An 11,170-nucleotide genomic window follows, 5' to 3' on the forward strand; every position below is an offset into this window, starting at 1 on the left:
TGATTGGCGTTGCTGATGAGGGTTGATAAATGAAGTGGTGGTGTTGTGTGGAATGAATCCAAATACTAATAATAATGATTATATGATTTGATGAGGTTATTGATATTTAATGATTATGAAGGTTGATGAGGAATGTGTGATTTATTGTTGTTAATGAGGATTTGTTGAGTTAGTTGATGATTGATGATAAATATTGATATTGTTGGTAATTGAAGGTGAGTGTTGGCATTGTTGATAAATGATGTGAGTTATGAAGTTAGGATAAAGTATGATAATTGATGAATTGGAATGATTGATAAATGGCTATATTGATGTTGATAGTATGATGTTGGAGATTGATGTTGAAATTGATGATGATGATGATGATGATGGTTAGTAAGGGTATTATTGGGTATTTGATAGTGAGAATTGATGATTATATAGGGTGGAGTGGTAAATTGGAGTTTGAAAAATGGTAAAATCTGATATGGGATAGAATTAATGTGGTTTTGGTTGGGTTGGGTTATGAAAGTTGGTAAATTGAGATTCTTGTGAGTTTTGGTAAAGGTTGGTTTTTGGTAAACTTTGTCTGATCATAACTTATGCCTCGGTTTTTGAAATTTGTTGAAATGTGATTTAAATTAAAGTTCATTGAAAACTCTTCAAATTGATATAAGGTTTGTAAAATTTAGATTTTTGTAGAGGAAGTTATGATCATTCAAAGATTGGTGTTGAAATCTAAAAATTCTGCAGAGTTATAGAATTTTGTGATTTCTGGTATGTGCGCACGCATACACCAATGGAGTTTTACAACCTGTGCATACGCACAGCCCTGTGCGCATGCATAAGTTGGGAAGGATCGTCTGTTGGGGGCGCTACCACAGGTTGTGCGAGTGAACAGACAGTAGGAATTTTGGTACCTATGCGTACGCACACCCCTATGCGTATGCACACGTTTTGAAAACTTCCTGGGCGTGCGCACGCACACCCCTGTGCGTACACACACGCCCTGCTTCTCAAATTTAAAATTTTGTTTTCAACTATTTCACCTTTCCAACAAGATTGTAAGCTTCTGTGACACCATTTTTAGACTTTTGGGCTTAATTTTGGGTATGAGAACTTGGGAAAGAACTTTAGAGACTTGGTTAATGTCATTTTGAAAGGTTAGCAAACGGAGGTTTAGGTTTTTGGTGTACCAAGGATGAGTTTGGTTGAAAGAGGAGAAGAGTAGTGACCCGGGTGATTGCAGATAATAAATTGAGACACTGATGAATTGATGAGTTTGGGATGGAAAGTATGAATTGATGATGGATGTGATGAGTTGAGGACTCAAAAAGGAATGGATGATTCTGATGGATGTTGAGAGAGTGCCAGGCACTATATCCTTGGAATGTTGAGAGTTGATAATTAGAAGTGATTTGAGATGAGAAATGATGACGATTTGAGATTGATGGACTTATAGATGTGGATAGTGAGCTAGGCACTATATCCTTGGAATGATAGTGAGACATGCACTATATCCTTGGAATGATTTGTGATGAATTATATGTTGTTGTTGTTTTTTCTTCTCTGTCGCAAGAGTGTACCAGGCACTATATCCTCGAAACAAAAGCATGCCAGGTGCTATATCCTCGGAAGTGGCAGAAAGGCGACATCAGAAAGGGTGTGTCGGGTTGGCATTTATAGACTGACAAGTGATATCATGAGCCAATAGGACAGGCATTCATCATATGCATCTCTTGTGTGCTTGTTTGCTTTGACTACTTGGGTTTGACTAATTGTATAATATGCCTACTTGCTTCTTGAATTACTTGCCATATATGATTATTACATGTATATTACTTGCTTGCATTAATTGTGTTTGTCTGGTGCTAAGGAGGTTAAGTAGGCGATGGTGATGGGATCGCACAGAGGTTAGGGTGGTGAAGGCTGTGGGATACATCGCTGAAATTAGTATTAGTTAGAACTTCCCTAAGTTTAGATAACCTGGTTTATAGTTTAAGTTCCTGATTTATTTATTTTATTTTGTTTAATCTTGAATATCCGTTTTGATGTGAAGTTCTATGATTGCCTTTGGCGTCCCAGAGCCTTATATCTTACATTATTGAGCACTGTTACCATATTGAGAACCTCCGGTTTTCATTCCATACTTTGTTGTTGTTTTTCATATGCAGGTTGTAATTCACCTCGGTGAAATTGCGGACATGGTGACAGAGCGGAGTATGGTTCTTTCCTCGTATGTTTCTGTTTTACTTCTGTCGTAGTATTCTCTCACCTTTTTGTATATTTAACTTTATGGCCTTAGAGGCTTATTGAGAGATAAGTTGTATAAGCTATTTTAATTCCAAAACTCTGTATTCATCTATTTGTAACTCGTTGGCTTAAACTCCGCAAGCTGCAGCTAGTTTCCTATGTTTATTATAATATTGTATCTATATATACGTTTTATTCTTTTACCTCTATACCTTGTGTCTTGTACGTTAGCTTCGTGTGAACGTTTTGCACTTTTGTAATTCTGCCTTTGAGCTTAATCCTTCATCGGGCTTCTAGAATATATTATTTCCTTCTATATATAAATATGTATAAGCCTTAGGACTGTCGTAACCTCTGATTAACCTTTGCTTTACGGCTAGAGGTAAGGCTTAGGGTAATTAGGGTGTTACATTTAGTGGTATCAGAGCGGTTTGTCCTCGTGAGCCTGAGGGATGGACCGATTGTGCTTCATTGCATACTCTGTGTCTTTTATAAGCTATTTTAATTCCAAAACTCTGTATTCATCTATTTGTAACTCGTTGGCTTAAACTCCGCAAGCTGCAGCTAGTTTCCTATGTTTATTATAATATTGTATCTATATATACGTTTTATTCTTTTACCTCTATACCTTGTGTCTTGTACGTTAGCTTCGTGTGAACGTTTTGCACTTTTGTAATTCTGCCTTTGAGCTTAATCCTTCATCGGGCTTCTAGAATATATTATTTCCTTCTATATATAAATATGTATAAGCCTTAGGACTGTCGTAACCTCTGATTAACCTTTGCTTTACGGCTAGAGGTAAGGCTTAGGGGAATTAGGGTGTTACATTTAGTGGTATCAGAGTGGTTCGTCCTCGTAAGCCTGAGGGATGGACCGATTGGGCTTCGTTGCACACTCTGGGTCATTTTTCTTTCATGCTATTTAGGTTATCTCATTGATATTGCATAGCATGCTTGTTTGTGAGTGCCTTTGGGTATAATTGAAGCACTGAGCTTGAGATATTGAGACCGATCACCTTGATATCGATTGTTTAGTGTGGGAAAGAAGCCCGAATGGCAACTCACGGACAAGGTTAATCACGTTCACGGAGAGATAGTAAGGATGATTAGCCTAGTTAATGTGCTTTGAGCTCAACATGTTCAAGGAGACCAGTTCGTGGAGTTTGCGGCATATCGGTTGATGGGTGCGGCTCAGCAGTAGTGGCAACGGAAATAACGACGGATGCTTTCGTGGTTTTTAACTATGATTTTTAGTTTCTAACTGGTATGGTCTTGAATTTTGTTGAAAAAGTTTTAAAGCTTAGAATGATTTTGAAAATTTGGTTTGGAACTTTGGTTTGGAACTTGGCTTGAATGATTTGGTTTTGAAAGTAAGTCAGAATTTTTGATTTGATGATATGATTTAAAAGAAAAAGTGAGTTTTAAGATTTTCTTGATTTGTGATTTTAGTTTATAATTTATCTTATCAACAAGGGATTCAACTGAAATTAGGATTTAAGGATTTTAAATGAATTTAAGAAAATTATGCTTCAAAGTAATTAATTTAAGAGTAAATGATTTTGAGTCTTTTGAAAAAGGTTTGATATTGATCTTGTTTTGAATGTTTTGAAAAATTGTTACAAAAGATCGGTATTTGTTTTAAGGAAAATTTTTGGATTCTTATTGACGATAATCAGAGTGACGCAGCGGAAGGCAAAAGGGAACCTCTAGTAAAACGCTTTGATGGGACATATCGAGAAATTCGAGTTTCGAGGGCGAAAATTTTATTAGGAAGGGAGAATGTAAGAACCGGGATTTTTCACGTAAAATTGTTTTGATAAAATAATAATTTTAAGTGCCCGAGATGGATTCAAAATTTAGAAGTTTTAATTTGAAAATATAAAGGTGAAATTTGGTTTCAATGAATTTTTATGAATTAGAAAATGTATTTTTGGCGAAAAGTTGAGAAAAGCTACGAACCGGCAGCCGAAACAGTCGAACCGGTTTAAGCCTGCCCAGTACTGTGTTTTGAGAAAAATAAGATTTAGAAAATTGGTTTATTATTTTTAAAGGACAAAAATAATTTTAGAATTGAAAACCAGGCAATAATCTTAAAGGTTTTGGCCCAAAGTGGGTCAAGCGGGCTAAAAACGCTAACGGCTTGGACCGGGCTCAAGATCCAACATATATAAGCTCATTAAATGAGCTTTGAGCTCATTTTTTAGAAAAGAAAGAGAGAGGGGCAGTGAGAAGAGAGAAGGGAGAAGGAAGGGGGTGACACTATTCTCCTCCACCTTCTGGGAGCCATAACTTTTGATCCGGAGCTCCGATTGACGAGCCGTTTGCGACCACGCGAAGCTCTTGATGAGTTCTTCCTTTCTATGAAAAGAAACCTGGTAAGAAATGGTTGTTCACTCCCCATTTTCCAGCCCTAAGTTCTGCACATTTTTGGATTTAGTTTTTGAGTAGATTTTGTGATTTTGCTTATTTAGGTGATCTCTAGTAGCGGCTAATTGATGGATTTTATCCCTAATCTCGTTGGATAAGGTAAGGAACCTCTTTATCCTTGTGGTTTTGTATAGTATGAGCTTTAGTTGTTGATGTATGGTTATATTATATGTATGAAGCTTGTTTTTGGAGTTGATGGTGGCTTTTGGTTTGGCTTTGATGGTTTAGAGCTTAGTAGAAGCTTGATTAGAATCAAGTTTGGTGTTTGAGCATATTGGGAATCGGCCAAGGTATGGTTTCAGTTTTTTTATGTAATATGTAATATTTCTGGACACTTAGGCTAGTTGGCCCTAAGATAGGATTGAATATTTTTGGTGTATAAATAATTATATGTGAATTGATGTTAATTGTTGTTAGTATTGGATTATTGTGGTTAATGATGATTATTGGAAATTGTTGGTGTTAATGAGTATTGATGATTGGCGTTGCTAATGAGGGTTGATAAATGAAGTGGTGGTATTGTGTGGAATGAATCCAAATACTAATAATAATGATTATATGATTTGATGAGGTTGTTGATATTTAATGATTATGAAGGTTGATGAGGAATGTGTGATTTATTGTTGTTAATGAGGATTTGTTGAGTTGGTTGATGATTGATGATAAATATTGATATTGTTGGTAATTGAAGGTGAGTGTTGGGATTGTTGATAAATGACGTGAGTTATGAAGTTAGGATAAAGTATGATAATTGATGAATTGGAATGATTGATAAATGGATATATTGATGTTGATAATATGATGTTGGAGATTGATGTTGAAATTGATGATGATGATGGTTAGTAAGGGTATTATTAGGTACTTGATAGTGAGAATTGATGATTATATAGGGTGGAGTGGTAAATTGGAGTATGGCAAATGGTAAAATCTGATATGGGATAGAATTAATGTGGTTTTGGTTGGGTTGGGTTATGAAAGTTAGTAAATTGAGATTCTTGTGAGTTTTAGTAAAGGTTAGTTTTTGGTGAACTTTATCTGATCATAACTTATGCCTCGGTTTATGAAATTTGTTGAAATATAATTTAAATTAAAGTTCATTGAAAACTCTTCAAATTGATATAAGGTTTGTAAAATTTGGAATTTTGTAGAGGAAGTTATGATCATTCAAAGTTGGTGTCGAAATCTGAAAATTCTGCAGAGTTGTAGAATTTTGTGATTTTTGGTATGTGCGCACGCACAAACCAATGGAGTTTTACAACCTGTGCATACGCACAACCCTATGCGCACTGATCAGCGGATAATTTATACGCTTTTTGGCACTGTTTTTACATAGTTTCTAGTATGTTTTAGTTAGTTTTTACTATGTTTTTATTAGTTTTTATTCAAAAATCACATTTCTGGACTTTACTATGAGTTTATGTGTTTTTCTATGATTTCAGGTATTTTCTGGCTGAAATTGAGGGACCTGAGCAAAAATCTGATTCAGAGGCTGAAAAAGAACTGCAGATGCTGTAGGATTCTGACCTCCCTGTACTCGAAATGGATTTTCTAGAGCTATAGAAACCCAATTGGCGTGCTCTCAATTGCGTTGGAAAGTAGACATCCTGGGCTTTCCAGCAATATATAATAGTCCATACTTTGCTCGAATTTTGATAACTCAAACTGGCGTTTGAACGCCCACTTTCTACCCTATTCTGGCGTTAAACGCTAGAACTAGCATAAAAGCTGGAGTTAAATGCCCAAACTGGCACCAAAGCTGGCGTTTAACTCCAAGAAGAGTCTCTACACGTGAAAGCTTCAATGCTCAGCCCAAGCACACACCAAGTGGGCCCTGGAAGTAGATTTCTGCACTACCTACACTTAGTTACTTATTTTCTGTAACCCTAGCTACTAGTTTAGTATAAAAACCACTTTTAGTGATTTATTTTATATCCTTGATCAGTTTTATGCTATCATAGATCATATTGTACACGTTTGGAGTCTGGCCTCACGGCCATGCCTGGACCTTCATCACTTATGTATTTTCAACGGTGGAGTTTCTACACCTCATAGATTAAGGTGTGGAGCTCTGCTGTTCCTCATGAATTAATGCAAAGTACTAATATTTTTCTATTCAATTCAAGCTTATTCTTATTCTAAGATATTCATTCACACCCAAGAACATGATGAATGTGATGATCAAGTGACACTCATCACCATTCTCACTTATGAATGCGTGCTTGACAAACAGTTCCGTTCTACATGAAAACAAGCTTGAATGCATATCTCTTGGCCTCCTGGGTCACGATGCATGGTTGCCTCTTCTGACAACAGAGCCCTCCATTCCGTGAGATCAGAGTCTTCGTGGTATAAGCTAGAATCAATTGGCAGTATTCTTGAGATCCGAAAAGTCTAAACATTGTCTGTGGTATTCTGAGTAGGATCTGGGATGGGATGACTGTGATGAGCTTCAAACTCGTGAGTGTTGGGCGTAGTGAAAAACGCAAAAGGATCAATGGATCCTATTCCAACATGAGTGAGAACCGACAGATGATTAGCCGTGTGGTGACAGTGCATTTGGACCATTTTCACTGAGAGGACGGACGGTAGCCATTGACAACGGTGATCCCCCAACATACAGCTTGCCATAGAAAGGAGTATGAATGATTGAATGAAGGCAGTAGGAAAGCAGAGATTCAGAAGGAGCAAAGCACCTTCATACGCTTATATGAAATTCTCACCAATGAATTACATAAGTATCTCTATCTTATTTTCTGTTTTAATTACATTTTAATTGTCAAAACCTCATAGCCATTTGAATTCGCCTGACTAAGATTTACAAGGATGACCATAGCTTGCTTCAAGCCGATAATCTCCGTGGGATCGACCCTTACTCACGTAAGGTTTATTACTTGGACGACCCAGTGCACTTGCTGGTTAGTTGTGCGAAGTTGTGAAAAAGAATTGAGATTATGATCGTGGGTACCAAGTCGTTGGCGCAGTTGAGATCACAATTTCGTGCACCAAGTTTTTGGCGTCCTTGCCGGGGATTGTTCGAGTTTGGACAACTGACAGTTCATCTTGTTGCTCAGATTAGGTAATTTTATTTTATTTTATTTAGCATTTTATTTTCGAAAAAATTTTCAAAAAAACAAATATAAAATAAATAAATTATTCTATGTCTTCAGAATTCTTAAGAATGAATTCTAGAGTTTCATGATGATTTGTTGAAGTCTGGCTGGCTGTGAAGCCATGTCTAATCTTTTGGACCGAGGTTTCAACTTATCATCACAAGAGCTTGTTGATTTCTATCAATCTTGCTGTTGAATGTAATGATCTGCTAAAGCTTGGCTGGCCATTGGCCATGTCTAGTATTTTGGACCGAAGCTTTCACTGAAAGCTTGGCTGGCTAGTAAACCATGTCTAATTCCTGGACCGGAGCTTTAGACTAACATTGCATGATTCCTGGAATTCTTATTAAAAATTTTGAAATCTTTATTTTCTTTTCCAAAATAATTTTCGAAAAATACAACAAAAATTTAATAAAATCATAAAACCAAAAAGAATTTTGTGTTTCTTGTTTGAGTCTTGTGTCAATTTTTAAGTTTGGTGTTAATTGTATCTTTTTAATTTCCTAAAAATTTTCGAAAATTCATGCATGTGTCCTTCATAATCTTCAAGTTGATCTTGATGATTTTCTTTGTTTGATCTTTGCATTTTCATGTTTTGTGTCTTTTCTTGTTTTTCATATGCATTTTCAATTTGTTAGTGTCTAAACATTGAAAATTTCTAAGTTTGATGTCTTGCATGTGTGTCTTTTCTTAAAAATTTTCAAAAATAAGTTCTTGGTGTTCATCTTAACATTCAAAGTGTTCTTGGTGTTCATCTTGACATTCAAAGTGTTCTTGCATGCATCATGTGTTTTGATATTGAATTTTCATGTTTTGAGTCATTTTGATGTTTTTCTCTCTCCTCATTAAAAATTCAAAAAAATCAAAACATATCTTTCCCTTATTCTTCTCATAAATTTCGAAAATTTGGATTGACTTGGTCAAAATTTTTAAAACTGAGTTGTTTCTTATGGGTCAAGTCAAATTTTTAATTTAAAAATCCTATCTTTTCAAGTTCTTTTTCAAAAATCAAATCTCTTTCATTTTTCTTCTTAGAAATTTCGAAAATTTCAAAATAATTTTCAAAATCTTTTTCTTATTTTTATTTCATATTTTCCAAAATCTTTACTAACAATTAATGTGATTGATTCAAAATTTTAAGTTATTATTTGCCTAGTAAGAAAGGTTCAATCTTTAAATTTTAGAATCATATCTTTTGGTTTCTTGTTAGTCAAGTAATTAACTTTAATTTCAAAAATCAAATCTTTTTAAATTTCTTTTTTCAAATCTTTTTCAAAATAAATTTCAATCATATCTTTTTCAAAACTTAATTCAAAATCTTTTCTAACTTCTTATCCTTTCAAAATTGATTTTCAAAATCCTTTTCAATTAACCACCTAACTTTTTGTTTGATTTTAAAAATTCTTATCTTTTTTTAAACTATCTAACTACTTTCCTCTCTCTGATTTTCGAAAATCACTAACCACTTTCTCAAAAATCTCTTTAATTAAGTAATTTATTTAGTTTTCAAATTTTGTTTTGTTTCTCTTTTTAATTTTCGAATTATAACTGATTTTTAAATAAAAACAAAAATATTTTCCTTTTCTTTTTAATTATTTTCGAAAACTCTCCCTCTGATCTCTCTCTATTTATTTATTTATCTACTAACACTCCTCTTCTACTCATAATTCGAACCCCCTCTTTTTCTCTGTGTTTGAATTTTTCTCTTCTCCTTTTTTTATTCTTCGCTTCTTCTACTTACATAAAGGAATTTCTATACTGTGACATAGAGGATTCCTCTTCTTTTCTGTTCTCTTCTTTTTCATATGAGCAGGAACAGGGATAAAGACATTTTTATTGAAGCTGATCCTGAACCTAAAAGGACTCTTAAGAGGAAACTAAGAGAAGCTAAAGCACAACCCTCTGGAGAGGACCTGACAGAAATTTTCGAAAAAGAAGGAGACATGGCCGAACCCAATAACAATGGTGGAGATGCAAGGAAGATGCTTGGTGACTTTATTGCACCCTCTTCTAACTTCTATGGAAGAAGCATCTCAATTCCTGCCATTGGAGCAAACAACTTTGAGCTTAAGCCTCAATTAGTTTCTCTAATGCAACAGAATTGCAAGTCTCATAGACTTCCATTGGAAGATCCCCATCAGTTCTTAGCTGAATTCTTGCAAATCTGTGACACTGTCAAGACCAATGGAGTTGATCCCGAGGTCTACAGGCTTATGCTTTTCCCTTTTGCTGTAAGAGACAGAGCTAAAACATGGTTGGATTCACAACCTAAGGAAAGCCTAAACTCTTGGGAAAAGCTAGTCAGTGCTTTCCTGGCCAAGTTCTTTCCACCTCAAAAGATGAGCAAGCTTAGAGTGAAAATTTAAACCTTCAAACAGAAGGAAGGTGAGTCCCTCTATGAAGCTTGGGAAAGATATAAGCCATTGATCAAAAAGTGTCCTTCTGACATGCTTCCAGAATGGAGCATCATATGTATATTCTATGATGGTCTGTTTGAGTTGTCAAAAATGTCATTGGACCATTCTGCAGGAGGATCTCTTCATCTGAAAAATCCTGCAGAAGCTCAGGAACTCATTGAAATGGTTGCAAATAACCAGTTCATGTACACCTCTGAGAGGAGTCCTGTGAACAATGGGACGCTTCAGAAGAAGGGAGTTCTTGAAATTGATACTCTGAATACCATATTAGCTCAGAACAAAATATTGACTCAGCAAGTCAATATGATTTCTCAGAGTCTAAATGGATTGCAAGCTGCATCCAACAGTACTAAAGAAGCATCTTCTGAAGAAGAAGCTTATGATCCTGAGAACCCTGCAATGGCAGAGATGAATTACATGGGAGAACCCTATGGAAACACCTATAATCCTTCATGGAGAAATCATCCAAATTTCTCATGGAAGGACCAACAGAAGCCTCAACAAGGCTCCAACAATAATGGTGGAAGAAATAGGTTTAGCAATAGCAAGCCTTTTCCATCATCTTCTCAGCAACAGACAGAGAATTCTGAACAGAGCCATTCTGGCCTGGCAACCATAGTCTCTGACCTATCCAAGACCACACTAAGTTTCATGAATGAAACAAGGTCCTCCATTATAAATTTGGAGGCACAGGTGGGTCAGCTGAGTAAGAAGATTACTGAAACTCCTCCCAGTAATCTCCCAAGCAATACAGAAGAAAATCCCAAGAGAGAGTGCAAGGCCATAACCATGACCAACATGGCCGAACCTGGAGAGAGTGAGGAGGACGTGAGTCCCAGTAAGAAAAGCCTCATGGGACGTCCTCTGGACAGAAAGGAGTTTCCCTTTGAGGAACCAAAGGAAACTGAGGCTCATACAGAGACCATAGAGATTCCATTGAACTTCCTTCTGTCATTCATGAGCTCTGATGAATATTCCTCCTCTG

The sequence above is a fragment of the Arachis ipaensis genome, chromosome B02, assembly GCF_000816755.2.
Source record: "Arachis ipaensis cultivar K30076 chromosome B02, Araip1.1, whole genome shotgun sequence".
Taxonomy (NCBI): Eukaryota; Viridiplantae; Streptophyta; class Magnoliopsida; order Fabales; family Fabaceae; genus Arachis; species Arachis ipaensis.